The 27,899-nt window shown below is 42.9% G+C and overlaps 1 long non-coding RNA gene across 1 annotated transcript; it reads left to right on the forward strand.

Annotated features, from left to right (window-relative positions):
• Positions 1 to 8,672: 8,672 nt before the first annotated feature.
• Positions 8,673 to 27,499, forward strand: LOC311590441. Its single transcript, XR_014776881.1, has 4 exons — positions 8,673 to 9,125; positions 11,602 to 11,705; positions 25,460 to 25,579; positions 27,449 to 27,499. It is a non-coding gene; the product is annotated as an uncharacterized lncRNA (long non-coding RNA).
• The last annotated feature ends 400 nt before the right edge of the window (positions 27,500 to 27,899 follow it).

Below are 27,899 nucleotides of genomic sequence, written 5' to 3' on the forward strand. Positions count from 1 at the left end.
TGCCACAGCTACATAATGAGACCCATCTCAAACAAACAAATAGCGGTTGCTATGGCTATTCTGCATTCTTTGTGCTTCCATATGAATGTCAGCTGTTTGTTTTGTTTTCTGGTTCTCTAAAGAATGTTATGGGAACTTTGATGTACATTGAGTTGAATCTACAGATAACTTTTGGGAATACAGCCATTTTCACAATATCACTTCTACTGATCTGTGACCATGGAAGGCTTTTCCATCTTCTAGAATCTTTACTTTCTTCTTAGTTTTAATTGTCTTTCACCTCTCCATTAGTTACTTGTCTCTTGTGATGAATAATCATGACTGACAACAACTTGAGGAAGGAGGTTTATTCTGGCTTATGGTTCCCAAGGGTTAGAGGCCAGCCATGGTTGGAAAGCATGGCAGCTTGGGGCAGGCCATGAAGCCGGGAGACCACACATAGGAAGCAGAAGGAATGAACAAGAAGTGAGGGAAAACCTGCCCCAGTGAAACGCATCCTCCACCAAAGTTCATAACTTCTCCGAAGAGTGCCAACGTGGGACCAAGGGTTCAAACACATGTGTCTATGGGGACAGTTTCTTTCAAATCACTACAACCTTCTTGGCTAGATTTCTTATTAGATACTTACTTTTTTGAAGCTATTGTGAATATGATTTTTCTGACGTCCTTCTCAACAAGTTCATTATGCATCCACGCGCACATGCACACTCACACTGTCAATTTATATATATTGATTTTTGTGTCTTGCTACTTCATTAACATTTTGTATCAGGTCTGAGTTTTCTGATGGGCTCCTTAGAATTTCAAGTATAAGATCATGCCATCTACAAATAGAGGATACTTTGACTTCTTTCTATTTGTATCCTTTCTGTTTCTCTTACTGTATTGGTGGGGATATAGGCACTATGTTGAATAAGACTAAAAGGCTGGGCACCTTCGAGTCTTTCCTGACTTTAAGAAGAAATTATTTCAATCCCCTATTTAGTATAATGTATTATAGATTTATGCATAGGCTTTATTGTGTGGATATAGGTTCCATCTAGTCCTAGTTTCTTCAGGGCTTTCATCACGAAGGGATGTTAATTTTGTCGGTGACTTTTTCTTCATCTATTGATGTGAACATGTTAAGCCTGTTTAAGTATATTACATTGATTGATTACATATGTTGAAACTTCCTTGCATCCCTGGAATGAATCCAACCTGAAAATTGTGTATGATTATCTTAACATGTATATGTGTTGCCGTATGTGTGTGTGCGTGTGCACGCGTGCGCGCACACACGCTACACCCATGCACACGAGAATGGTCTTATACATATAACAAGTGGTGACCATAGGTTGATACTGAGTGCTTTCCTCAACTACCCTCTACCTTTTTTTTTTGTCCTGAGACATGGTCTCTCCTTAGCCAGTGAGCTCCAGCGGCAACTTACCTGCCTCTTTAAACTGCAGGGCTATAGAAACATGCTGCCTTCTCTAACTGGAGGGCTATAAAAACATGCTGCCTTCTGTAAACTGCAGGGCTATAGAAACATGCTGCCTTCTCTGAACTAGAGGACTGTAGAAACATGCTGCCTTTTCTGAACTGGAGGGCTATAGAAACATGCTGCCCTCTCAAACTGGAGGGCTATAGAAACATGCTGCCACATTCAGTTTTGGATTTGGTTTTGGTTTTCGAGACAAGGTTTCTCTGTGTAGCCTTGGCTGTCCTGGACTCACTTTGTAAACCAGGCTGGCCCTGAACTCACAGTGATCCGCCTGCCTCTGCCTCCCAAGTGCTGGGATTAAAGGTGTGTGCCACCACCGCCTGGCCACACTCCATTTTCATTTGGGTTCTGGAGACCTAACTCAAATCCTCATGCTTATATATCAAGAATTTTGCTGACTGAGCCATCTTCCCTAGTCCCATTAATGTTTTATTTCAATACCTTTTGAACATTTTATTTATTATTTTTATGTGTATGGATGTTTCACCTGCATGCATGTCTGTGTACCATATGTGAATAGTATCCTTGTAGACCAGAAGAGACCATCCCCTGGGACTAGCATTATAGCTGTGAGCCAAGACATAGGTGCCGAGACTCAGGCATGGGCTCTCTGGAGGGACAGCAAAATACTCTTAACCACTGAGCCTCCTCTCCAATGCATTTTAAAATTCAGATTGTTATCATCATAAATACTGTTACTATATGGCAATAACACATTAGGGAGGTTGGGGAGATGGGTCAGTTGGTAAAGGCCCTTCCATATAAGCAAGACCACCGAAGTTTGAATTCCCAGTACCCACATGAAAAGCTAGCATTGCATCACATGACTGTCACCCTAGCCTTTGGTCAGGGGAGGCAAAGACAGGTAGATGCCAAAAGCTTGTTCAGCCAGCCTCGCTGAATCAGTGAGCTTCATTGTCAGTGAGAGACGCTGTCTCAAAGAGTGAAGGTGAAGTGCAGCTAAGGAAAGACACGACACTAGCATGTATCCATACATACATGCATAGATGGACACCCCCAACCACATGAGCACCCCACACAAAAACAGTAATTAAAAATTTAGGACCAACAACCAAATTCCAGTATATGAATTAAATGGAACTATGTATGTATAATATTTAGCATTATATCAGGCCTTTTTTACAAAGATTTATTTATTTTAGCCAGGTGATGGTGGCATATGCCTTTAATCACAGCAGTCAGGAGGCAGAGGCATGTGGATCTCTGAGTTCGAGGCCAGCCTGGTCTACAAAGTGAGTTTCAGGACAGCCAAGGCTACACAGAGAAACCCTGTCTTGAAAATGTGTGTGTGTGTGTGTGTGTGTGTGTGTGTGTGTGTGTGTGTGTGTGTGTGTGTTTAAAAATTACTTAGTGGGTCTTTGCTTGAACTTGGTTTTAGGTCACTGTATTTTAGTGGCAAAGGATTAGTGTAGGGAGTGAGGGGATGTGTGTGTTGTTGACACGGCCATGGCAATGTCAAGAACTTCAATGCCTCAGCCTATGGAAATGACAAAGCCTTCCTGGGTGAGTCAAAGAGATGGAAAAGCCTTCCTGTGGCCTGTGTGAAGATGATGAAAACGCAAGCAGAAAATGCCCACCATAGTTTTCTCCCCTGGAGAGACTGCTCCCTCATAGAGACTGCTCCTGCTGAGGTTAGCTAACCTGCCTCATGTTCTGCTGTGTGTATGGACCCTGCCTTTCCTTCCTTGTTCAGCTCTATGTGGCACCTCCATCTCCCTGTTCAACTGTAGTACAATAAACATGCTGCTCTTCTGGGGTACTGTAGTGCTTCCCTTTAGGAACCCACATCACCTCACTCCAGTTTCTCTGTGTCCGTGTATCTGTCATTTCTTTAGTGTCTGAATTCCTTCATCGGACCTAGTCAGGGTTCTAAACCCCAAGCCATGTAGGGACAAAGTAGACTAGACTGTTCTCTTCATTTTCTTTTCTTTAAAAAAAAAAAAGATTTATTTATTTATTATGTGTACAGTGTCTTGCCTGCACACCAGAGCCAGAAGAGGGCACCAGATCTCATGATAGATGGTTGTGAGCCACCATGTGGGAATTGAACTCAGGTCCTTTGGAAGAACAGACAGTGCTCTTAACCCCTGAGCCATCTCTCCATCCCTGTTGTTTTCATTTTCAGGTGTCATAGAGTAGTTTGTCCAGCAACTAGCTAAAAAGAGAAACAACAGAACCAACCATATGAGGTTTATATCTCTTTTCCCCCTCTCTTTATTTTCTTAAAGGTATATACCCTTATTTGTGGTATGTATGCATGGGGAAAAAGCAGAACAACTTGAAACCTTTCCAGCTCCTTTTTAGACATAGTACAGACAGATTCAATTTATTACATGCTTGGAGTGGTCCTTGCATGTGGAATAAAGGATAATGTGTGGGTTTTCCAGTTGGGCGTGTTCGGCTCATTTTATCCTGCAGAGCTGGTTCACCTAAAGCTCCCTGGCTAGAGAACAGACTCCCTGAGTGGGTGTTCTGGACAAAAGGAATGCCTCAGCCCTATCTGCTGACAGCGTTTCCCTGCAGCTGTGCCACAGCCGAGAAGCCAAAGCAGAGCTGTAGTGCACTCCAGTGGCCAGAGCCTCGGAGTATTCAGAGGAACACAGAACATGGATAGCATGGCAGAAACTGTCCTGTTTCTTTCCCACTGAAGTGGGGTTCCCTGAGGTGACTAGAGGTGTGACGGGAAAAGCAAATGGAGTTCTTTTTTACCTGCATGCCAATGTTGTGACTGTCATGAGTCCAATGAGAAGTGCGTGCCTGTGGTTATAAAGGAATGTGCTTAGTTCACAGAATAAAAGGGTTTCTCAGTTAACTCAAAGACTAAACCCAAAGATTAGAATTCAGAGAATGAGGAAAAGAAAATCCAGGGTAACAGAATTTCACTGAAGCAAGTAAAAATGGTTAGAATATGGGCTTGGGGGCATGTTCTGAAAATGCTATGGTCTTACTCCAAATTTAAGAAAAAAAAAATCCTTCAAAGGTCAAGTGAGTTGAAGGACTGTAACATAATAAAAATGCTATCGAACAAGAGCTCAAGAAAGATTCTGCTTGGAGCCGAGCATGGTGGCGCACGCCTTTAATTCCGACACTCTGGAGGCAGACGCAGGCGGATCTCTGTGAGTTCAAGGCCAGCCTGGTCTACAAAGCAAGTTCAGTACAGCTAAGGCTACACAGAGAAACTCTGTCTCAAAAAAAAAACAAAACAAAAAGAAAGAAAGAAAAGAAGAAAAAAAAAGATTCTGCTTGGGCTGCAGAGATGGCTCAGTGGTTAAGAACAATGAGTGCTCTTTCAGAGGTCCTGAGTTCAATTCCCAGCAGCCACATGGTGGCTCACAACCATCTGTAATGTGATCTGATACCCTCTTCTGTCCTGCAGGTGTACAAGCAGCCAGAACACCGTATACGTAATAAATAAATCTTTTAAAAAAGAAAGAAAGAGAAGAAAAAAAGAAAGGTTCTGCTTTGTTTCATTTGTTACGTTTTTGTTTGTTGACACTGGGGCTCATTATGTACTCCTGGCTGGCCCATAGCCCAGGCTGTCCTCAAACTCATAGAGAAGCGCCTGCTTCTGCATTTCTGAGTGCTGACATTAATGCTGTGCTCTTAACTGTTAGTTTTTGTCTTTTTTTTTTTTTTTCTTAATGAGACAGGGCCCCACTAGGTAGCTCTGGCTAGCATAGAACTAATTATGTAGACCAGGCTGGCGTTGAACTCACAGAGATCCTCCTGCCTCTTCCTCCCAAGTGCTGATACTGAAGGAAGATGTGCACCACTGCATTTAACTTGTTTGTTAGTTTTTAAGATAGGGTCTCACTCTATTGTCTAGGCTGGCCTGGAACTCAGGATGATGGGTGTTCTTGGTTGTCAGTTTGACTACATCTGGAATTAACTAAAATCACAAGGGGCTGGAGGAGACTTGTGAGGGACTTTTTTTTTCCCCCTTGATTAAATCGTTTGAAGTGAAAAGACCCACTTTTACTCAGGATACTTTGAAGTGAGGAGATATACCCTTAATCCAGATCTTTCAAGGTTGGAAGGTCTACCTTTAATCTGAGCCACACCTTCTGGTGGCAGCCTATATAAAGAACATGGGGGCTGGAGATATGGCTCAAGGGTAAAGAGCAGGGCTGCTCTTCTAAAGGTCCTGAGTTCAATTCCCAGCAACCACATAGTGGCTCACAACCATCTGTAACATGATCTGATGCCCTCTTCTGTCGTGCAGGTGTACATGCAAGTAAAACACTGTATACATAATAAAATTTTTTTTAATCTTAAAAAAATCAAACAAACATGCAAGACGGAAGCTTGCTTTCTCTTTGCATGCTTGCCCTCACTCTCAGTGGCATTAGAGCCGACTTCTTCAGGATTCCAGTGTCTACCGATGACCATCTGAGACATCCAATCTCATGAAGTGAGCAGCTACTAGATTCTTGGACTTTTTGTTAGTATTCAACCACTGTCGGACTCCCTGGACCACAGTCTGTAACCTTCATACTCATATATGGGAAGCTGGAGCTGCCGCAACCATCGCCTCATTCTATGTCCCATTCTTGAATGGCATCTCATATTTCTAAACTGATTTAAGGAGCCAAACTGAGAGGTTCCCCGATGACATTGGGTTTTGGGTGATATGACTCTGGTAGCCAGTCATTGGGGCTTATAAATTACTGAAAAAAAAAATGAGACTTAGCATAAATTCAGGTCAAGTATTTTAGGCAGATGAAGATCTATGCAAATGAAAAACAACAATACAAAAACAAACAAACAAACAAACAAACAAAAACCATGCAGTGATGCCAAATGCCTTTAGGCAAGGAAACCAGGAAGGTGGATCTCTGTGAGTTCAAGGCCAGCCTGGTCTAAGAGTGAGTTCCAGGACAGCAAGGACTACAATCCTGTCTCAAAAAAAGAAGAGGGATGTATGTGGGGATGGGGGAGAAGTGCTGCTTTCGTTCATCATTTTTGCTGGTTTTAGATATTACAATGTGATTTTCCTTTAGGAATGGTTTCAGCTAAATGGCTTCCATGGCATCTTGGTAACTGCTTTTGCATGAAGAGCCCCATGTATGCTTGGAGAGTACTTTCCTCCCAGTCCCCTTATGGTTTGGCAGTGCTACACTGAATCTGTACATGTCACTCCAGGGATTCTGAAACCAAGGGCTCAAGCCAGTTGACACAGGTTGATTTCAGCAGTGTCCTTGCAGGACATTTGATGATGTATGTGTTCCACAGTCTTCTTTTGTCCATGGCTGTCTTCTTCAGAGAAGGGGAAGAAGCGATGAGAAAGACGTTCGTTCCTCCACTGCTGGTGTCAAGGCTGCCACCCTCTCTGGCACCAGAACTGCTGCTCATGTGTCCGAGTCCCTCTTCCAGTGTCCTGACACTTTCTAAACTTCTGTTTAGTGCCTTTCATCACTTATTTGAAAGGGAAAAGAAAGATTTTCCTTTATCTCATCTTCACATCTTTTGGCCTACATCCCCTCTCCAGGTACCACACACTCTTTTCCATTGTCTGTCTCCCTCCCCAGGCACTCAAGGGAGCGCTGTCAGCCCTTGCCGGGTTGCTAAATGCAGCTCTGACTTCTCTGTCTTTCCGGTCTATATGGCTAATGACATAAAAACAGTTCTCCCAGCCCTTCTGTGTGATTGGTCGTTCCATTTTTCATCCTGTAGTGCTGTTTCTTATTCTTCCACGTGAGCCTCTCCTGGTTGTCCCTCTTTCTTTAAGTGTTCTCTGGGACCTTGTCCTGAGCCATGTCTCCACAGATTGGCACTGGATAGCATGACTCAAGCCATATTGATAGTACTGTTCCTGAGCCTGTCTCGGGTGATCCCATTTCTCTCTAGTCCCACCACCCTGTGCCAATTGATGCAACATCATCTCTTGCTGCATTTCTTGCCTGGGCTCCTTTACCTGGACCAGATTCGGGTTTTCCCTAGTATCTGACTCCCTCGTGTCAAGCTTATTCCATGCCCCTTCTCAAGATGTGTTTCTCACGCAGCAGCCAGAATTACCTCTGTGGTGATGATAGTCCTCTGAGCCAAGCAACTGCCATCTTGGGGCAGTCAGCTGTGCCCCCTTGAAAAAGATCACGCCAGCTGGGCTTTGCACAGAGGGACAGAGAGGAACATGAGATTCCCGTCTTAGAATCCAGTTGTCCCTTACCACCTGGTATAAGCAACTGGGCCTTAATTGCATGTGGCCTGGGGGAGGGGTTAGAGTGCATATGAGCTGGGTGAGGGTCACTCTGAGGAAACCCTCATCCCCGGTGAGTAAAGGTGTTCCAAGGTACAAACTGTTTGGGGAGGAAGTACGCTCACCCCATAAGTAACCTCTCACCTATTTACAAACCCTAATAACCTCACTGGTTCCCCCAGCATGACCCTTCGTGGGCTCGTGTCTCAGTTTGTCAATGGAACCTTAGGAGAAAGGGTAGATCTTACTTTTAGGGGATTTTTAGCACAATCAGAAATAAGAATGCAAGCTGGGTGGGGTGGTGCACGCCTTTAATCCCAGCACTTGGGAGGCAGAGGCAGATGGATTGCTGTGAGTCCCAGGCCAGCCTGGTCTACAAAGTGAGTCCAGGACAGCCAAGGCTACACAGAGAAACCCTGTCTCGAAAAACCAAAAAAACAAAACAAAACAAAACCAAAAAAACAAAACCACATGATGGCTCCCAACCACCCATAATGAGATCTGGTGTCTTTTTTTCTAATATGCATGTGTACAGGCAGAACACTGTATACATAATAAATAAATAAAATTTTAAAAATAGGAATCCCGTCCTTCCTCTTTAGTTAATGCACATTGCTTTTTGGAATAGTCTAAACTTCTTAACATGTAAAGTCTTATAATCTGGCTTCGGCTTCAATATACCTCATCTCAAGAGGATGCATGTTTACCTCTTTTTCCTCTGCTATGATCTTTAGTTTCCTAATTTTTGTGACTTTGACCACGACGTTACACTCTCTGGTCCCTCCTTCATTGTTTACCAAGTAAACAGAACCCCTTCACTATGTCCGTAGTGCTTCATGCTGGCCTTATAAAAATTCAAGTTTTCCTGTAATATGCGTACATGCACAAAACAAGCTGTGTTGCAGGATATTGGTTCCCATTTGTGAAGCCCAAGATTGTGAACTGTTAAAAACCTATTTCTAATTGTGGTATGGTGCAGTCTTTGATCCTAGAGCTTTCTGTTTACTGTAAACAAGTACTTGTGGTGTGGCACAGCCCTAGCACACATCTTTTTTTTTTTTTAGCACACACCTTTAATCCAAGAGCTTTCTGTAAACAGGATTAAATAAAGTTAACCGTAGGTGGAGCAAGCAACCGGGTTGACAGGAAGTGAACAAGCAAAAGAACCATAGAGTGGGAGGAAGTCCGGAAAACCAATAGAGAGATGCACAGGAAGTAGAAAGGCGGGACACTGAGTTGAAGGGTAGTTAAGACAGCATGGAGAAGGAGGAACAGCTGTTTTTCTTCTGGGACGTGAGCTGAATAGAAGAGACTTTTTTTCCTCCTGGAACACGACCTGAGTAGGAAAGTGAGCTGAGCGCTTTCTCTGTCTCTCTGCGCTAGCAGGCTTTCACCCGACATCTGGCTCCTGAGTCTTCTCTGGTAAAATGGGGCAATTGGGATTGTGTTTCCTTATAACAACAAAGGTGGCTAGAAATGCCACACAGTACACACATGGAGGTTAGAGAACAGCTCAGAGGAGAACTCAGTTGTCTGTGTCTGCCACGTGGGTTCCAGCGATTGAGCTACAGTCACTAGGCTTGGGGCAAGTGCTCTTAGGCACGCACAAATCATCTCACCGGCCCCTGGAACATGGTTAGTTCCTACTGAATAAAAAAGAAAGATGGGAGAGGAAGAAGAAAATAAAATATGGAGAACAAAACCTGCATGTTGGCTCGTTTGTCGAGTGTTATGGCTTGCAGTAACCTCTCAAAGCTCATGTCAGCCTTCTTTTCTCTTAGTAAAAAGACATTGAATGGCAAAAGCAAGATTCTCCCTTGGACAAGTGGTTTTTAACCCAATCCACCTACTGGAATTATGTAGTGGTTGCAAAAAATAATTAAAAATAAACAAGCTGATTCTTGACTTGATATATTTTGACTTGATTGTACTGAAATCCATAAAATCTCTCCGTGTGACTCTAACTGATACACAGTAAAATAGCATGCAATTTTTCTACATCCTCTTTTCTGTTACTTCTTTACTGACTGACATTCAAGACAGATGAGAATAATAAACACAAATAAAAGGAGGGCTGGAGAGATGGCTCAGTTATTAGGAGCACTGTTTTCCTTTAGGAAGACCTTGGTTCAATTTTCAGCACCCACATGATAGCGTACACTCATCCTTAATTCCAGTTCAGGACACACATGATGCACAGACATACATGTAAGCAAAACTCTCATACACATAAAATAAATTAAGGAATATTAAAACCAGGAAAAAAAAATTCAGTTCTATGGAGAGTGATTTGTAGATTCCTATCCTTCGAGCTCTGTCAGCAGCTGCAAGGAAAGCATTGCCCTCTACTTCTCAAAAATGTCAGTTATACAATCAACAGTATTTAGACTTTTTTAAAAAAGTTATTGAATTATAATACTGACCATGCCTTCCCTATTTGCATGCACATAATTTATGGATAAAGGCATTTCCCTTTAAACTTAGCAACCTGAATTCAAACACCTAGGATCCCTATGGTGAAAGGAGACTGCCAACTCCTGTAAGTCATCCTCTGACCCCCTACACACACACACACACACACACACACACATACGAGCACACACATACACACACACATCACACAGGCACATATGTAGCACACACACTACATAAATAAATGAATGTAATTACAATTTTAGAACTTACACAAAAATTCTATCCTCCCCTTCTGTTGCTATTCTTCAGAGAGTATCAATGCTCCTTCATCAAGGACTCACTGTTTTAGAGCTTTCTCTCCACAAATACCTTCCTCGTTATAATTTGCATGAAAAGTTTCCCATAAACAGAAAATGTACTATCCAGCCATCATGGACTCAAGCCTGCTTGTAGTTATGTTTGTTTTGTTTTTTCAAGACAGGGTTTCTCTGTGTAGCCTTGGCTGTCCTAGAACTCTCTTTGTAGACCAGGTTGGCCTCAAACTCACAGAGATCCACCTGTCTCTGCCTCCCGAGTGCTGGGATTAAAGGCATGCGCCACCACGCCCAGCTGGTTATGTTTCTTATTACACTTTAATAATTGGTATTTGCTGGGCAGTGGTGGCTCACACCTGTAATCCCAGCACTCCGGAGGCAGAGGCAGGAGGATCTCTGTGAGTTCAAGACCATCCTAGTCTATAAAGTGAGTCTAGGACAGCCAAGGCTACACAAAGAAGCCCTGTCTCAAAACAAAAACAAAAACAGAACAAAAAAAGGAGAAAAGAAAAAAGTCATTAGTCAGCCATGAAAAGGGCACTGCCATAGCCTCTTCAGTTTTGAGTATCCTGCAGATCTTTCCATCCCTAGGGCCTGCTAACCTTACTGTGCCCACACCGGGGCAGTGAGATAACAGAATGGTCTGTTTTCTCATAGAGTTGGGGTGAAATTTCAGTTGTTAAAACCATTTTTCTTTTATAGATAGTTTGGGAGCATAATTTTATGTGAATCTTCCTCCCTGATTACTCTGCAGTGTAAGCATGGCCCTAATTGCCTGGCAACTTTTATTATTTCGAAAATGAAGATGTTTGCTCCGTGGCGGTTTGAAGCCCCAGAAAGAGGAGGGTACAGACGTGACTTAGAAAATGTCTGACTTCACACGCTGTTGCAGACCTGTCTTTAAGACCCTTTTGTGGCCTTCCCAGATGTACCAGTTTTATCTCTGTGATTCAGCTGAGGATATTTTCATTGCCCCTTCTCCATACTAATGTGGCAATTACAGCCTCACAGCGTATTTTTCCCACTCACCTGTGTGCTGCCTTTAAATTGTCACCCTTGTCCTTCACTTCTTAAGCACCAGAGGGCGCACGTCTTTAAGTGTCACTTTGTGTGGGAGACAAATCCTTTTGACTTTTCACTCCAGGGTTTGTCTTCTGGTTTTATTCCAGCACCAAGTTTGAGGAAACACTGACTGGAAGTGTTGCTAACAATCAAAGCCGTTCCTGGTAGCTGCCAAGACTTACCTCAGGGACACCAGGGACAGAAAGTTAAGGTAACTCAGGAGAAAGCAGCTTCTTATCAATTAACTTAAACAGCATTGTCCTTAACAGTTATTGTAAGCAATCAGGCCCTCATCTGTTCTTGCTGCATTTTCATTGTGTTTAGAGAAAGACAAGAGTGTCTTCAGAGCTAACAAAGCGAACTGGAATGAAGCTGCTTACAAAAGGCAAGAAGCAGAGCACCACGTGCTTACAAAGTGGTTAGGGTGGGGTATGTTAGCACACCCACACCTTTGCCAAATGAGTGAAGTAATCTGTAAATGTTTCTAAGAGCACTTTTTTATTCTGAAAAAAATTGGTTCATTATGTGTATATGTGTGCTTGTGTGTATGTGTGCATGTGTATATGTTTATGTGTGCATGTGTGTGTTGTGTATGTGTGTGTGTATGTTTATGTGTGCATGTGTGTGTTGTGTATGTGTATGTGTGTATATGTTTATGTGTGCATGTGTGTATGTGCATGTGTGCATTGTGTGTGTGTGTGTGTGTGTGTGTGTGTGTGTGTGTGTGTGTGTGTAGAGGTCACAGAGTACCTGGCAGGCAGGAATTGGTTCTCTCCTTCTACCATATGTGTCCCAGGGATCAAACTGGAACTTAAGAATTGCTAGCAAATGCTTTCTTTATTCCCTGAGCCATTTCACCAGCCCTAATGTTTTATTATTATGAATAAACTCTCACATTTATTCTTATATTTTTATGTTGATCATACCTAATAAAAACATTTATTGTCTAAACCTGTTAATATTTATGGACTAATCCTAAAATATATGTTCAAAACACTTAGCAGAGCCGGGCACAGTGGGGCACACTTTTAATCCCAGCACTCAGGGAGGCAGAGGCAGGCAGATGGATCATTGTGCATTTGAGGACAGCCTGGTCTATAAAGTGAGACCAGGACAGTCAAGGAAACACAGAGAAACCCTGTCTCAGGAAGGAAAAAAAAAACTTAGCAGCCATTATTCACTTATACAGATATTGAACTAAAAAATAAATCAAGGGCTGGCCAAACGGCTCAGCCGTAAGGGTGCTTGCTTCCAATGCTTAAAACCTGAGTTCATCCAGAAACCTACATAGTAAAAGAAGAAAAATGACTCAGAAAATTGTCCTTTGGTTTCCTCTACATGTGCAGTGTCTCTACATGTGTACCTATGTTCCTACACATGTAATTTTTTAAAAAGTAAATAGCCAGGCATCACACATGCCTTTACTCATAGCACTTAAGAGGCAGAGGCAGATCTCTGTGAGTTCAAGGCCAGTCTGGTCTACATAATAAGTTCCAGGACAGCCAGAGCTACATAGTGAGACTCAATGTTTAAAAAAGGGGGGGGGGGGCAGATGTTGTTGGCACACATTTTTAATCCCAGCACTCAGGAGGCAGAGGCTGGTGGATCTCTATAAATTCAAGGCCAGCCTGGTATAAAAAGCAAGTTCCAGGACAGCCAGGGCGATTGCACAGAGAAACCCTGTCTTGAAAATCAAGTGTGTGTGTGTGTGTGTGTGTGTGTGTGTGTGTGTGTGTGTGTGTGTTCTCTAATACATAATAACAACAACAACAATATTTGTTATTTTCCTTTGATTCAAACTTTGTAGGATTCTCCACCCACATGACCAAGTAAGTACAGAAGGGCAAACCCAGAGCCTCATGGGTGCTCGGCAATCGTCCTAGGCCCAAATGTTTTTGTTAGGTTGGTTTGGTTTGCTTTTTTTACACAGGGTTTCTCTGTGTTGCCTTGGCTGTCCTAGAACTCACTCTGTAGACCTGCTGGCCTCGAACTCACAGAGACCCACCTGCCTCTGCCTCCCAAGAGCTGTCTACTTATTTTTCATTTTGTTTTAATTTTGTGTTTTTGAGACAGGTCTCACTAGTGTAACTTTGGCTCTCCTGGAACTTGCTATATAGACTAGACTGACCTTTCACTCACAGAGTTCTACATGAGTGGCTTTGTTTGGTTGGTTTTGTTTTTGAGATAGGGTCTTTCAACATAGTCCTGGCTGTCCTGAAATTCACTGTCCTGTAGTTGCTTGGCGCGAGTGCTACTTTTTGATTCTGTGAGAACTGTGATTAAATTTAGTTGAGGGAGTAACTAGGCCTCAAAAGACTGGGATGACAGCTTCTGCATTTGACACAAACAATCTTCAATGTTTAGAGTTTTTATGTTCAGAATTTGGTCAACTGTGTCTCTACAACCAAACTTGGGAGCGATTTTCCTGGGAGGACAGGGATATAGAAGACAGTGGTATGCCGCAGTTATTTAAACACAACGAAGCATTACATCAGAACTAGGTATGGTGGCCCGTGCCTGTAACATCAGCACTGGGAGGTAGAGGCATGACACTGAGCAGGCTGGACAGACACAAAATGAAACAAAATTACATCTCATTAAAAGTGTTGCAGTCAAGACGGGTGTGGTGGCACACGCCTTTAATTCCAGCACTCGGGAGGCGGAGGCAGGTGGATCACTGTGAGTTCGAGGACAGCCTGGTCTACAAAGCAAGTCTAGGACATCCAAGGCTAACACAGAAGGACCCTGTCTCAAAAAATTAAAAATTAAAAATTAAAAATTAAAAGTGTTGCAATCGCCTCTGGGATCTCTATCACTCTGTTATTGTTTTGGCTGGTTTTGTTACTGGTATAACAGAAAGATAAATTAGCATGTGTACAATATGTTACTCATATGTACCGCATTGCACTTCTCATGTTTCTATGTTAGGAACATGAGGCAACATGTTCCTTATTTTATTAAAGGTACAACTGCCACAGAACTTTGTTTCATAGATTTAAAAATACAAGATATACACCAGTTTAGGAGACAATGCAGAGTCTGTGATTTCTTTTGTTTGGAATTGGCATAGGCAATCCTAGCTTTTTAGTGTATGTGTGAATTTATTTTTAAGTCAAATATTTAAAAAAATATTAAAGAGTATGGGATGCATGTTATATGCTGAACTTCAGCTCTCCAACTACACCCCACCTGGAAATCGTATCCATCTCTCAATATAACATCTCTAGCCAACTACATAATTAGAGTACCTACTTTGTCTAATTTGCTTTCTTTTGCTGTGATGAACACCATGATCATAAGCAACTTGGAGAAGAAAAAGTTTATTTGGCTTATGATTTCATATCACAACTCATCATTGGGGAAAGTCAGGGTAAGAGCTTAAGGCAGGAACCTGAAGCCGAAGCCAAGGAGAACCATTGCTTACAGGCTTCTGTGCAAGTAACTTTCTTAGGTGGCACAGGCCCACCTGCCTTTAATAATACCATCCACAATGGCCTGGCCCTCCTGCATCAATTAACAAGAAAGAAAAAGCCCCACAGACAAGCCTAGCACTCAATCTGAATGAGGGCAGCTCTTCAGTTGAAGTTCCCTTTTCCCAGGTGTGTCAAGTTGACAGCCAAGGACAGCCAAGTACTCGAGATCTGTTTGAGAGGCCTTGTGAATGGAAGAAATAATCAAGCTTTGGGACCAGACATCTTTCTTTCTTCTTGTTTCTTTTCAGCATGGTCTTGAGCCCCCAGCAACATTTCCAGCTTTCCTGCATGTCTTTGTAACTTTCATGACTATATTTACCTTTGGGAATTATTTTTAGACCTAAATGAGGTGTCATCTGTATCATACTCAAGTTCTTGTTTCCTCTTTAGCAGAAAACTGGATGCATTTGCAATAAATTATTTTGTTATAAGGATTTAGAGTTCCAAGTTAACACTGGCATGGAACTAATAATCAACAATAACTAAGATGACCTCACAGAGTGTTCAATATTATATGAAAAACAAATACGGCATAGAAACACTGGGGAGTAAGTTGAGATTAAACAGGCACAGAATGTCTACCTGAGAAAGGCCTGAGAGCTGGGAGATGAGCCATTTAAATATTTGAGCAGGGTAAAGATGCCCACATCCTGTTGGATGAAAGAGAGCTGGAATATGGTGACAAGGACAGTGGTAGGTGAGGTGGCTGACGGCCACTTTGAGAAAGTGTTGCAGGTGGGTCTCCAGTTTCCTCGGTCTTATATTCTAGTACCCCTGAAGGAGAAGAGTACAACAGGATAAAGTAATAGAGCACATGGCCAGAGTTTCAATTTAACAAACAAGGAAGCAGGAACACACTCTTTAGAACAAGAGCCGTTTATACTGCACTCTTTGTCTTGCCTCAAGGTGGCCACTTCCAGGAAGGGGCGTGTTCTTGGAAGCCCATTTACCCGAAATTTAGTTAAAGTATGCATAGAAGGTGTAAGGACTAATATGTTGGGTTTTGGTTTGTTTTTTGTGTTTTGGTTTGGTTTGGTTTGGTTTGGTTTGGTTTGAGTCAGGGACTCTGTGTTAGCCTTGGCTGTCCTGGACTTGCTTTGTAGACCAGGCTGGCCTCAAACTCACAGTGATCCTCCTGCCTCTGCCTCCAGAGTAGTGGGATTAAAGGTGTCCACTACCATGCCCCGCTAAGAATGAATATGTTTAAGCCATATATTAATAAGAGGCTTAAGCATTTCCTCTAGGGGAAAGGGAATCCTGGCACTTTCAGGTAAGAGCTGAAACCAGCTTAAAATAACCCAGCTAGACTCACCTAATCCAAAGTATATATTTTTGTTTTGTTTCTTTGTTTTGGGTTTTGTTGTTGTTGTTGTTGCTGCTGCTGCTGCTGCTTTATACTCTCCTCTTGGAGGATCTATTTGGCTGTCCCTTCCCACAGCCAACTTCCTGCCTAACAACTCACAGACCACGGTTAAGTTCCTAATTTTCTACTGGAATTTTAAAAGGAAACTACATGCTTACCTGGCTGCCTGATGCTTTAAGGAATTCCTCGGGCCACGTGTAGAGACCCGAGTGGTGGTAGAATAGCCAGAAGCATGTGCACTATTTAGGGAGTTGTGTCAACACTCCAGGTAAGAGACAATAATGGCTCGAGCACAGTGGTAGCAGCACCGAGGGGGAGAAAACAGGTGTTTGGGTAGATTGTAGGAAAAGTGCTCAGGTGACCTGATGAGAAGTTAGATACAGAGCATGAAGAAAAGAAAGAATCACAAACACCTCCCAGGTTTTGATTAGCGTCACCATTTCTTAGATGAAAAAGAGTGTTGGGGGTCGGCCTAGTGCTCTGTATATTCAAATGCTGAATTATGGGCCCTGAGATCTTGTTGCAGTCCAGACGAGGGGCCATTGTCACATACACTGATCAATGGTATGTAAATTTTGCTCCCCAGTTATCTCTGATTGGTTAATAAAGAAGATGGGCAGCCAATTCTAGGTAGAGGAGATAGGTAGGTGGAATTCTCATTCCCTGTCTTGGGATCTCAGGTAGGGACTGTGAGGTGGAGAGAGAGGAAGAAAAGAGAAGGCAAAAGAGATAGACAGAGGATGTTGCCATGAGGAGCAGAAACAGGCCAGTCAAAACCAATATGGCAAGTAACTCAGGGCATATGGCTAGGAAAATAGCAAGATTAGCATACAGGATAAGTTTATATGGTTATGTGCCCAGTTTAAATCTCTATCATTTATTTGGGAGCTAGAGTGGATGATGAGAAAAGCCAACTCTGAGGCAGGGCATAGTGGTGCACGCCTTTAATCCTAGCACTCAGGAGGCAGAGGCAGGCAGATCACTGTGAGTTCGAGGCCAGCCTGGTCTACAAAGCAAGTCTAGGACAGCCATGGCTATGCAGAGAAAACCTGTCTAGAGAAAGAAAGAAAGAAAGAAAGAAAGAAAGAAAGAAAGAGAGAGAAAGAGAGAGAGAGAAAGAAAGAAAGAAAGAAAGAAAGAAAGAAAGAAAGAAAGAAAGGGAAAAAAAACCCACACAGGGAGTGAAAGCTACTGTGGTGGTTTAAATGAGATGTTCATAATGCTTTCTGAAATTTGAACACTTGGTCCCCAGCTGATGGTGCTAGTTGAGAGGGTTTAGGAGGTAGATGACCTTGCTGAAGGACATATGTCACTGGGGTTTCAAAGCCTTGTGCCGTTCCCTGTGCACTTTTTGTCTGCTTCCTGCTTCTGGTTTAAGATATAAGATGTCATCTCTCAGCTCCAGCCATCTGCCTGCCTGCTGCCATACTTCACCACATAATGGTGATGGACTCTTCTCTAGGACAATAAGCCTCCAATTAAGCTCTTTTCCCCGTAAGTTTCATGGTATTTTTTCAGGTAACTTAAGAGAGCAGAGGAAAAGACAGACAACACAGAAGTAAGATGGACACACGGTTAGTGGTGTGGAAGGAACCAGATGGCAAGAGTTCAGATCTCTCCTCTAACTTTGGTTTTGGTTAAGACTGAATTCCCTGGCAGACAGGTCAACACTGGCAAGAAACCAACTCCAATTTTTCTTTTTTTCTTCTACTTTCCCCCCCCCCTGTTTTTCTGTATAGCCTTGGCTGTCCTGGACTCACTTTGTAGACCAGGCTGGGCTCAAACTCACAGCAATCCTCCTGCCTCTGCTTCCTGAGTGCTGGGATTAAAGGCGTATGCCATCACCACCCGGCTCCCATTCCAATTTTTCTTGCTGTATGGCTTGCAGGGCAGTAGCCAGCGCCATCTTGAAAGAGAATCTACTTTTAAAAGCTGAGTGCCTTTAGGAGCTCAAGCTCCAGGAGTGTGGTTTGGCTGCCATGGCTACAGGATGAGGTGAAAAGCAACAGTGGACACCAAGGAGCCCAAGGGTCTGGCAGCAGGAGGCTTGGATCAGGCAGCAATGTGAGAAGGACTACCCATCCTCAATGGCCTGAAGGAGATCTCATCAACTGTAATTAACCCCGGTGTTAATAGCTCAGAGCCTTATCTTTCGGAGAGGGGAGGGACTCACACACACACTCACACACCCACCTATCGTTCAAGACCATCTGCAGGAAACTTGATACCCACCCACGGCTGCATCTTTCCAGCAGAGTATACAAATCACAGCACAGAAACACAAAAGCATGCAAAATGAGGCTGTGCAACTCCTCCAAAGGGCATACCACCTCAACCCCTGGATGTGAGGGCCCTGAAAGAAAGGTTTCCAAATCTTACTAGTGAAAATGGTCAGTGAGCTCAAAGCAGATTGATTGAGTTTCTTTCTATTGCCCTGATAAGCACCATGACAAAAAGCAACCTGGGGAAGGAAAGGGCTTAATTTACAGACCATACTGAAGGGAAGGTGGGGCAGGAACCAGGAGGCAGGAACAGAAACAGAGATCATGGGAAAAACACTATCCCTCCTTCTAATACAACCCATGACCCAGAGTGGCACTGCTCACGGCGGGCAGACCCTCCCATGACAACCACTTATCAAGGGAAGGTCACAAAGACTTACCTACGGGCCAATCTGATGGAGATATTTTCTCAAATGAAGTTTCTTTATGTTTGTTGGGGTTTTGTTTGTTTGTTTGTTTGCTTGTTTGTTTGTTTTTTGTTTTTTGAGACAGGGTTTCTCTATGTAGTCTTGGCTGTCCTGGACTCCCTTTGTAGACCAGGCTGGCCTCGAACTCACAGCGATCCGCCTGCCTCTGCCTCCCGAGTGCTGGGATTAAAGGCGTGCGCCACCATGCCCGGCTGTTTGTTCATTTTTTAAAGACAGGGTCTCTGTGTAATAGCTATGGCTGTTCTAGACTCATTCTGCAGACCGGGCTGGTCTCAAACTCACAGTGATCACTTGCCTCTGCCTCCAGAGTGCTGGGATTAAAGCCATGCTCCACCATGCCTGGCTTCAATTTAAGTTTTTTGTCCCCAGATAACCCTGGCTTGTGTCGGGTTAATGACAACAATGAACAAAACCCAACAGAACCCAAAAAGCTAACACACAAATTAAATTCAGAATCTGGAAATGAAAGTCAACAACAACAACAACAACAAAAAGATCCTTGTTGCCAAACTTGACAACTGGAATTCAGTCCCTGAAACCTACATGATATATAGAACTGACTCCTGTAACTTGTCCTCGAACCTGCACGTGTGTGGCATGATTTGCACCCTCATGTGAATACAATACACATACAATAAATTAATACAAATTCATTTTTTAAGAAGTCAGTAATAGCATCAGGTGGTGGTGGCACATGCCTTTAATCCCAGTACTTGAGAGGCAGAGGCAGGCAGATCTCTGTGAGTTTGAGGCCAGCCTGGTCTACAAAGCAAGTCTAGGACAGCCAAGGCTACACAGAGAAACCCTGTCTCGAAAAACCAAAACAAAAAAAAAAAGAAAAACCAAAAAAAAGAAGAAGAAGGAGAAGAAGGAGGAGGAGGAGGAAAGAAGAAGAAGAAGAAGAAGAAGAAGAAGAAGAAGAAGAAGAAGAAGAAGAAGAAGAAGAAGAAGAAGAAGAAAAAGTAATAGCAATATGGGTGAAAAAGTCAATATCATGGAAGAAAAATTCAGCAGCAAATTGAGACAGTTGTGAAATATAAATGTTTGAAACAAAAAAAAATTTAGTTTGAGCCTTGCCACTGTCATCAGAATGCCCACAGCACTACATTTATCCAATTAGTTCCTCTATGGGAAAGCTCACAGCATATCATTGCATCTCTGTGGATGACTCAGTCCTTTGTGTAGTGTCTCCAAGTGATAAACTGAGTTGCAGGAGAAACTCATTAGTTGCTTCCACAGTTTGGGGAGCATTACTCTAAGAAAGTGTTGTATGTAAAGCTATAATTTGGATGTAAAATATTTGGTAGTTGGTAGAATGCCCTTATTGCTTAATTTCAGGCCTTTGTTTCTTGTAGAAATGCCTTTTGTGTGAGGCCACAAGAAGAAAGAAGGAAGAAGTAACTTCAGACTATGTGCCCAATAAATTCACTGTAATACATGGCAAGTGAAATTGGGACACTGTTGCCTCCTAACCTTGCTTCCTGTCATATAAACACATGTACAAATTACCACCACCCTTGTATGGAGACACATACATGCTGACACTAAGCAACTCAAAACAGATCTAAGAGCTGGGTCTGTCTCATACCACTCTAACAAGCCATCCAGTGAGAATCACAGAACTGTTCCTTAGGCGCTTGACTTGCTTCATACCCTCCGGGATAATATACCCAGATTATGTATATTCTCTTATTTTTTCATGTATTGAAAACTCTATAGTCTGCCTCCCCACTTCCTTCCTAAACTATCAGACACTACAGTTTAGTCAAAACTTGGATCATAATCACGATCCAGCGCTTGGCACGGCAGTGGTGTGCCCTCGCTTGTCATAAACAGTCACGCTCTGTATTATTCAAGCCCTACGTTGGAATAACTTTAGCCTTTTTTCTCTTCTTCCTTCCTTCTTTCCTTCCTTCCTTCCTTCTTTCCTTCCTTCCTTTTTTATTTTTTGTTTTTCTGAGACAGAGTTTCTCTGTGTAGTCTTGGTTGTCCTGGACTTGCTTTGTAGACCAGGCTGGCCTGGAACGCACAACGATCCACCTGCCTCTGCCTCCCTGAGTGCTGGGAACTTTGGCATTTTTCAAATTGTAATCTTCTCTTACACAATACATGCCTTCTCTCCTTCCATTTCTACCGTCACCAACGCCACCTCTGCACACACACTCACACCTCCTCTCTCCCCCAGACCCACTCCTTTGCTGACTTTTGGGCAACCTATGAATATCTTGTTTGCTGGACCTGGGATCTGAGGATCTGAAAGAATACAGCATGTACCACCATTCCTGAACCTAAACTTTGGTTTGCCTGATACTTGCTCTATACCAGATTGGCCTTGAACTCGGAGATCTGCTTGCCTCTGTCTCCTGGAATTAAAGGCATGTCTATATTCCAGCCAGATCACACAGACCTAGAAGGTTTTTTAATGTGATCTCTCGTCAGAGAAGCCATGTTTTGAATTAATATTCCTCTACAAGACTTTTTAAACATCTAATGAGATGATCGTGTGGGGTTTTTTTTTTTTCATTCAGTTAGTTTATATGGTGAATTACATTAACAGATTTTCATATGTTGAACCATTCCTGCATCTCTGGGATAAAGCCTATTTGATCATGATGGGTGATATATTTTATGTATTCTTGGATTCAATTTGCAAGTATATTGTTGAGTATTTTTTTCATCTATGTTCATAAAGGAAGCTGATCTGTAATTCTCGTTCCTTACTGAATCTTTGAGTGGTTTGGGTATGGGGTGACTATGACCTCATAAAATAAACTTGGCAATGTTTCTTCTGCTTCTGTTTCTATTTTGTGGAATAATTTGAGGAGTATTGGCATTACTTCTTCTTTGAAAGTCTGGTAGAATTCTGAGCTAAAACTGTCTGGCCTTGGTTTGTTTCTTGGTTTTTGGTTGGGGAACTTTTAATGGCTGCTTCAATTTCCTTAGGGGGTTATAGATTTATTTAGATTGCTTATCTGATCTTGATTTAATTTTGGTAAAAGGTACCTCTCAAGAAATTTATCTATTTCTTTCAGATTTTCCAATTTTGTGGAGTATAGATTTTTAAAGTATGACCAGATGATTCTTTGGATTTCCTTGGTGTCTGTTGTTATGCTCCCCTTTGTTGTTATGAAAGAAAATACCAATCACTTGATTTTATCAACAGGAGGCAGATGCTGCAGTGAAAGCCTGCTAGCTTAAAGGCACAGAGAAAATACCCACTTGCCCTTCCTCCTCAGCCAATGTCCCAGAAGAAAAAAGCCAAAACCCCCTCTGCTTCTACACACTGTCTTAAGTACTCTTCAACTCAATGCCCCTCCTTTCTCTTTACTCCCAGTCAGATGGTTACTTGTTCCGTCTCTTGACCTATGGTTAACATTATTTAATCCTGTATACAGAAAGCTCTTGGATTAAAGGTGTGTCTTAGGGCTGAGCCACACCAAACAAGAAACAGGTTTTTATAGTTCACAATCTTGGGGTTCACACTGGGACTAAATATCCTACAGCACCCCTTTTTGATTTTGGTAATTTAGATATTCTCTCTTGTTCTTTTAGTTAGTTTGTATAAGGGTTTGTCTATATTAATATTCTCAAAGAACCAATTCTATGTCATTAATTCTTTGTATTATTTTTTCTTTCTTTCTTTCTTTCTTTCTTTCTTTCTTTCTTTCTTTCTTCTTTCTTTCTTTCTTTCTTACTCCCCCCCCACAGGGTCTCTCTGTGTAGCCTTGGCTATCCTGGACTCCCTTTATAGACTAGGCTGACCTTGAACTCACAGTGATCTGCTTGCCTCTGCCTCCCAAGTCCTGGGATTAAAGGCGTGCGCCACCGTGCCCGGCTGTATTATTCTCTTTGTTTCTATTTTATTGATTTCTGCTCTGAGTTTGATTATTTTCAGCTGTCTTTTCCATTTGGGTGTGCTTGCTTCTTTTTGTTCAACACACTTTGTTGCTGTGAAGTGGCTAATATGAGATCTCTCTTTTTTTTTTTTTTTTTTAATGAAGGCACTTAGTGCTATGAAATTTCTTCTTAGCACCATGTTAATTGTGGTTTGGATGTGTTGTACAATCATTTTCATTGACTTCTAGGCACTCAGAGAATGGGGACAGTCTGTAGGCAGGTGGTCTACCTGGAATTGTTTCACCTGGAGTGGCCTCTGGGGAAGCAGGGGACCTTCAAGATTTTCTTCTAATTATATTTTATTTATATGTGTGCACATGTGCACACGTGGTCACTCATGCACCAAAGTATGCCTGTGGAAGTCAGAGTGAGTCAGTTCTCCCAAACTTGTGAGTCCCAAGGGTCAAATTCTGATTGTTAGGATTAATAGCAAATGCCTTTGCCTACTGAGCTATCTCTGCTGCAGGATATTTGACCTCATTGTGAACCCTGAGATTGTGAACTACAAAAACCTGTTTCTAGCCGGGCACACATGTACTCCCAGCACTCAAGAGGCAGAGGCAGGCAGATCTCCATGAGTTCGAGGCCAGCCTGGTCTATAAAGCCAGTTCAGGAAAGCCAAGGCTACACAGAAAAAAACCCTGTTTCAAAAAACAAAAAACAAAAACAAAACCCTGTTTCTAGTTGTGGAGTGGTTCAGCCCTAGCACATACCTTTAATCTAAGAATTCTCTATTTATTGCAAAGAGGTGGTTGTGGTGTGGCTCAGCCCTAGCACACACCTTTAATTCAAAAGCTTTCTGTAACCAAGAATAAATGAAGTTAACCCTAAGTGAAGAGGCAAAGCAAGTAACCAGCTGACAGGGATTAAACAGAAAGGAGGGACTTTGAGTTGGAGAACATTTAAGACAATGGGGAGGAGAAAAAAGGGCATTTACCTTTTTCCTTCTGGGGCTTTGGCTGAGTAGGAAGATCATCTGGGTGCTTTCTCTGCGTCTCTGAGCTAACAGGTTTTTTACCCCAGCATCTGGCTCCTGAGTCTTTATTGGTAAAATTGAACAATTTGCATTTTCTTCTTTAAAAACAACACATCACTCAGGCTGGAGAGATGGCTCAGAAGTTAAGAGCACTGGCTGCTCTTCCATAGGTCCTGAGTTCAATCCCCATCAACGACATGGTGGCTCACAACCATCTATAATGAGATCTGGTGCCCTTGTCTGGTGTGCAGGCAGGCATATATGCAGGCAAAACGTTGTATACATAATAAATAAATAAATCTTAACACACACACACACACACACATACACACACATCTTCTTCTTCTTCCCTTTGTGGATATGACCACCGGTGAGTAATGCCCTGACTCTATTTGATCTTTCAATCCTAGTTCACAGTTTAATGGAAGCTTAAGCCTGCAACTGTCAGAACACTTTCTCAGAAGAAGGAGAATTTGATTGGTCCAGGCCAACTTTCACTCAGGCTATGTGGCACTCTTCTCTTGCAATCAATGTTAATCCAGGTTCAACAAAATGTTGGAAGATTATGGTTGATTCAGGCTCCATATCTGGCATTACTAAATCTTCCTAGGGTCACCCTCAGAGATTCCAAGAAGTCTCCACTGCACTAGGCTTTCACATCATCCCTCAGATGGACCCCAGTTCTAGTTCTCTCCTAGTACTCCCTCCCTCCGTCGTCACCCCTGCCTGATCCTCCCTGTTCCCATTCCTACATACCCCCAATCCACCTACAAAATGTATTTTATTTACCCTTCCCAAGGACATCAGCCCAGCGGAAGAACCTTCAACCTACAATTTGTCCTGCCTGAAAGATGACAGTGGCACAGAACTTGCGGGAGTGGCCAACCAACCAGTTGGTCCAACTTGAGGCCCACACCTGGCATTGCCTGGATGGCCAAGAACCAGAAGATGAATAGTCTAGGGACCTCGAATAGAACCAGACATGACTCTGTGTGTGTGTGTGTGTGTGTGTGTGTGTGTGTGTGTGTGTGTGCGCGCGCGCGCGCGCGCCCACAGTTGTTAATGAAATAATTCCTAAGGAATTATAGATTCTGTACTTGTAGATAGGTGCCTATCTGAAGAAGCTTCATCCAGACACCATGGGAGCAGCTGCAGAGCAGCCAAGCATTAGATGGAGCTCCGAGAATCTCACTGAAGAGGGAAAAGAAGAATTTCAGGAATCAGAGGGCTTGAGGACACCATGGGAACAGAGCCCACAGAATCAACAAAGCAGCGGAGCCTGTATGGGTCTGAACTAGGTCCTCCGCAGATACATGATAGTTGTGCAGCTTGGTGACCTTGTGGGACTCCTAACAGTGGGAGTGGGGTGTCTGACTCTTTCTTGTGCCTGACTCTTGGGACCCTTTCCTCCTACAAGGTTGCTTTGTCCAGCCTTGAACTGTTTGTGCCTAAATTTATTGTAACTTCTTATACCATGTTCAATTGATATCCCTCGGAGGCCTGATCTTTTTTTTTTTTTTTTAATTTGTTTTTATCTTACTGTTAGGGTCTAAAACACACCGAAGGAAAGACCCCAGACTCAAACAGTATGCAAGCTGCAAAGAACATTTATTCTGAAGAAATCCAGCATGCTGGAGTCACCACTTAGACAAAATGCCACCCTGAGGTAAAATTGCATTTAGGGGAATTCCAAGGAGGATTGGGTAATCTTTAACATGATTGGAACATTCAAACTGAAAAAAGTGCAGGCAAACTGAAAAGGCTTAGGCAGCCTTAGTCAGCACTCAGTAGTTAATTATAAAATAAGATAGTTCCAGACTGGCAGTAAATCATCTCTAAGCAATCAGACCAGCAGATAATCAACCTTAAGCAATCTTATCTTCCTCCGGCCAGGTGGCCAGGCTGTCTCTGATTGGCTGCCCATTTTCTGCAGTATTTCCTAGTAACAACTGAGCTCATTTGAGAAATGGAGACTTAGAACTTTTCTAAGCTAACAACAAACTGAAGCCTATCATAGAGTTGGCTTGGCCCCTAGATAAAGCCTTTTTGGGGCCTCAGGAGTCTCAGGGGTCTCAAATAAGGGACCCTCTGGGACCCCACATTATGTGCATTGGTGTTTTGCATGTATGTTTGTCTGTGTGAGGGTGTCAGGTCTTGGAAATACAGACAGTTGTGAGTTGCCATGTGGGTGCTGGGAATTGAACACGGGTCCTTTGGAAGATCAGTCAGTGCTTTTAACTGCTGAGGCATCTCTCCAGCCCAGGAGGCCTGCTTTTTCCGAAGGGAAATGGAGTAGAAATGGATCTGGAGACAGGGAAGGGATGGGAGGTGTGAAACTGTGGTCTAGACATAATGTGTGAGAGAATTAGAAAGAACAAAGGAAAGAAGGGAAGGAAGAAGGAAGGAAGGAAGGGAGGGAGGGAGGGAGGGAGGGAGGGAGGGAGGAGGAAGGAAGGAGAATTGGACGATGGCTTTTAGGCCTGAACAACCATCTGTAACTCCAGTTCCAGTGGATCCAAAATCCTCTTGCAGGCAAAACACTCACCCACATAAAATAATTTGAAAATAAAATTAAACTAAGAGAACATGTAAATATAACAAGTCAGCTCCAAGAAGACACTGTTTGATTATATTTATATAATCTGTGGAGTTAAAGGATTCTTTTGGTGTACCTGCTCTTACTCCTAAATAATGGGATGTAGACCTGCTATTTATTCATAGCTTTAAAGCTCTATGCTAGCCTGGCCTGCTTCCCATCTGTCTGCCCCGTCACCTGCTGTCTAATACCTCCTGGCTGCTCCTGCTCCATCTTTGTCCTCCTGAAGACTCTCTCATGGCAACCTCCTGATGCCCTCGTGACCCCCCTTCCTCCCCCACCCTCCCTTGTCTCTCTCCCTGCTCCCACGGGCACCCCCCCCTGAAAAAATACAAGTCCCACCTTAACTCTCCCTCCCACTTTAGCCTGTTCCACTCTTTATTGACCAATCAGAGATAATAGAGAACAATTTTTCACATGACATTGAGACAGGAGATTCAATAGTAATGACAATGCCAGAATCTGTTAGTATTTAGCTCGCTAACAGTTTAGCAATTAACAATCGGATATACAGAGACCAGCCTTAATACAACGTCAGTGAAAGTCACCTCTACAGTTATCAGATTCATAGAGGAAAAAGTAATATGGTGTCTGCCAGGACAGAGGTAGGGATTGCAGCAGTGGAGAAATCTCTAATACCTCAAACAGGAAGAGTCAGAATCAGCAATTGAAGAAAGGCATTTATTGGGGGCGAGGAAAGACGCGCAGAGGACACACAGAGAAAAGGACCCTCTGCAAAGCTGAAAATCCAGACTCTTCTCTAGGGCTGTTTTTGTTTGTTTGTTTGTTTGTTTTGTTTTTGTTTGTTTTGTTTCGTTTTGTTTTTTAAGCCTCTAAAGAGTTTTCCTTCCCTAATTCTGAGTTGGTCAGCTTGAAGAAAGGTAGGCTGGAGAAAGCCCTCACGGCCTTTGTTTTAAGTTGCCAATCTTTTGCCCTAAGGAGAGTGAGGAAGAATCTTGGAAGATGGCCGCCTTTATGCCTCTCTCTCTCTGTCCACCGGCCAGGTAAGCCATCTAACTTTAGTCTCTCAAGTGTACAGGATGAAACGGTGGGGCCATTGGCTGAACTGTCAGTGTGAATACTGTTAGATTTCTGAGGCAACCTAAAAAGATGGAGAGGCAGAAAGGGAGAGTCACAGCTGACCTTAGGCATGCAGGACTATGCCTATTGGTCACATGGTGACAGGATGTCACCTGCAGGAAATTGAGCCATATGTCCCACGCAGGTGGATGAGAGAATGCCCTCCTGGTTCCCTGCTTCCTACCACAAAGGAAGCCAAAAAGTATAGTCTTTTAACAGGAAACTATCAGGAATGCTCAATATTAGCGATCTATACATTTTATTTAATATGGTAAAGATGATAAAATTTGTTATACAGATTTGTTGCCTT

This window comes from Acomys minous (genome assembly GCF_964271855.1).
Source record: "Acomys minous genome assembly, chromosome: 19".
Lineage (NCBI taxonomy): Eukaryota > Metazoa > Chordata > Mammalia > Rodentia > Muridae > Acomys > Acomys minous.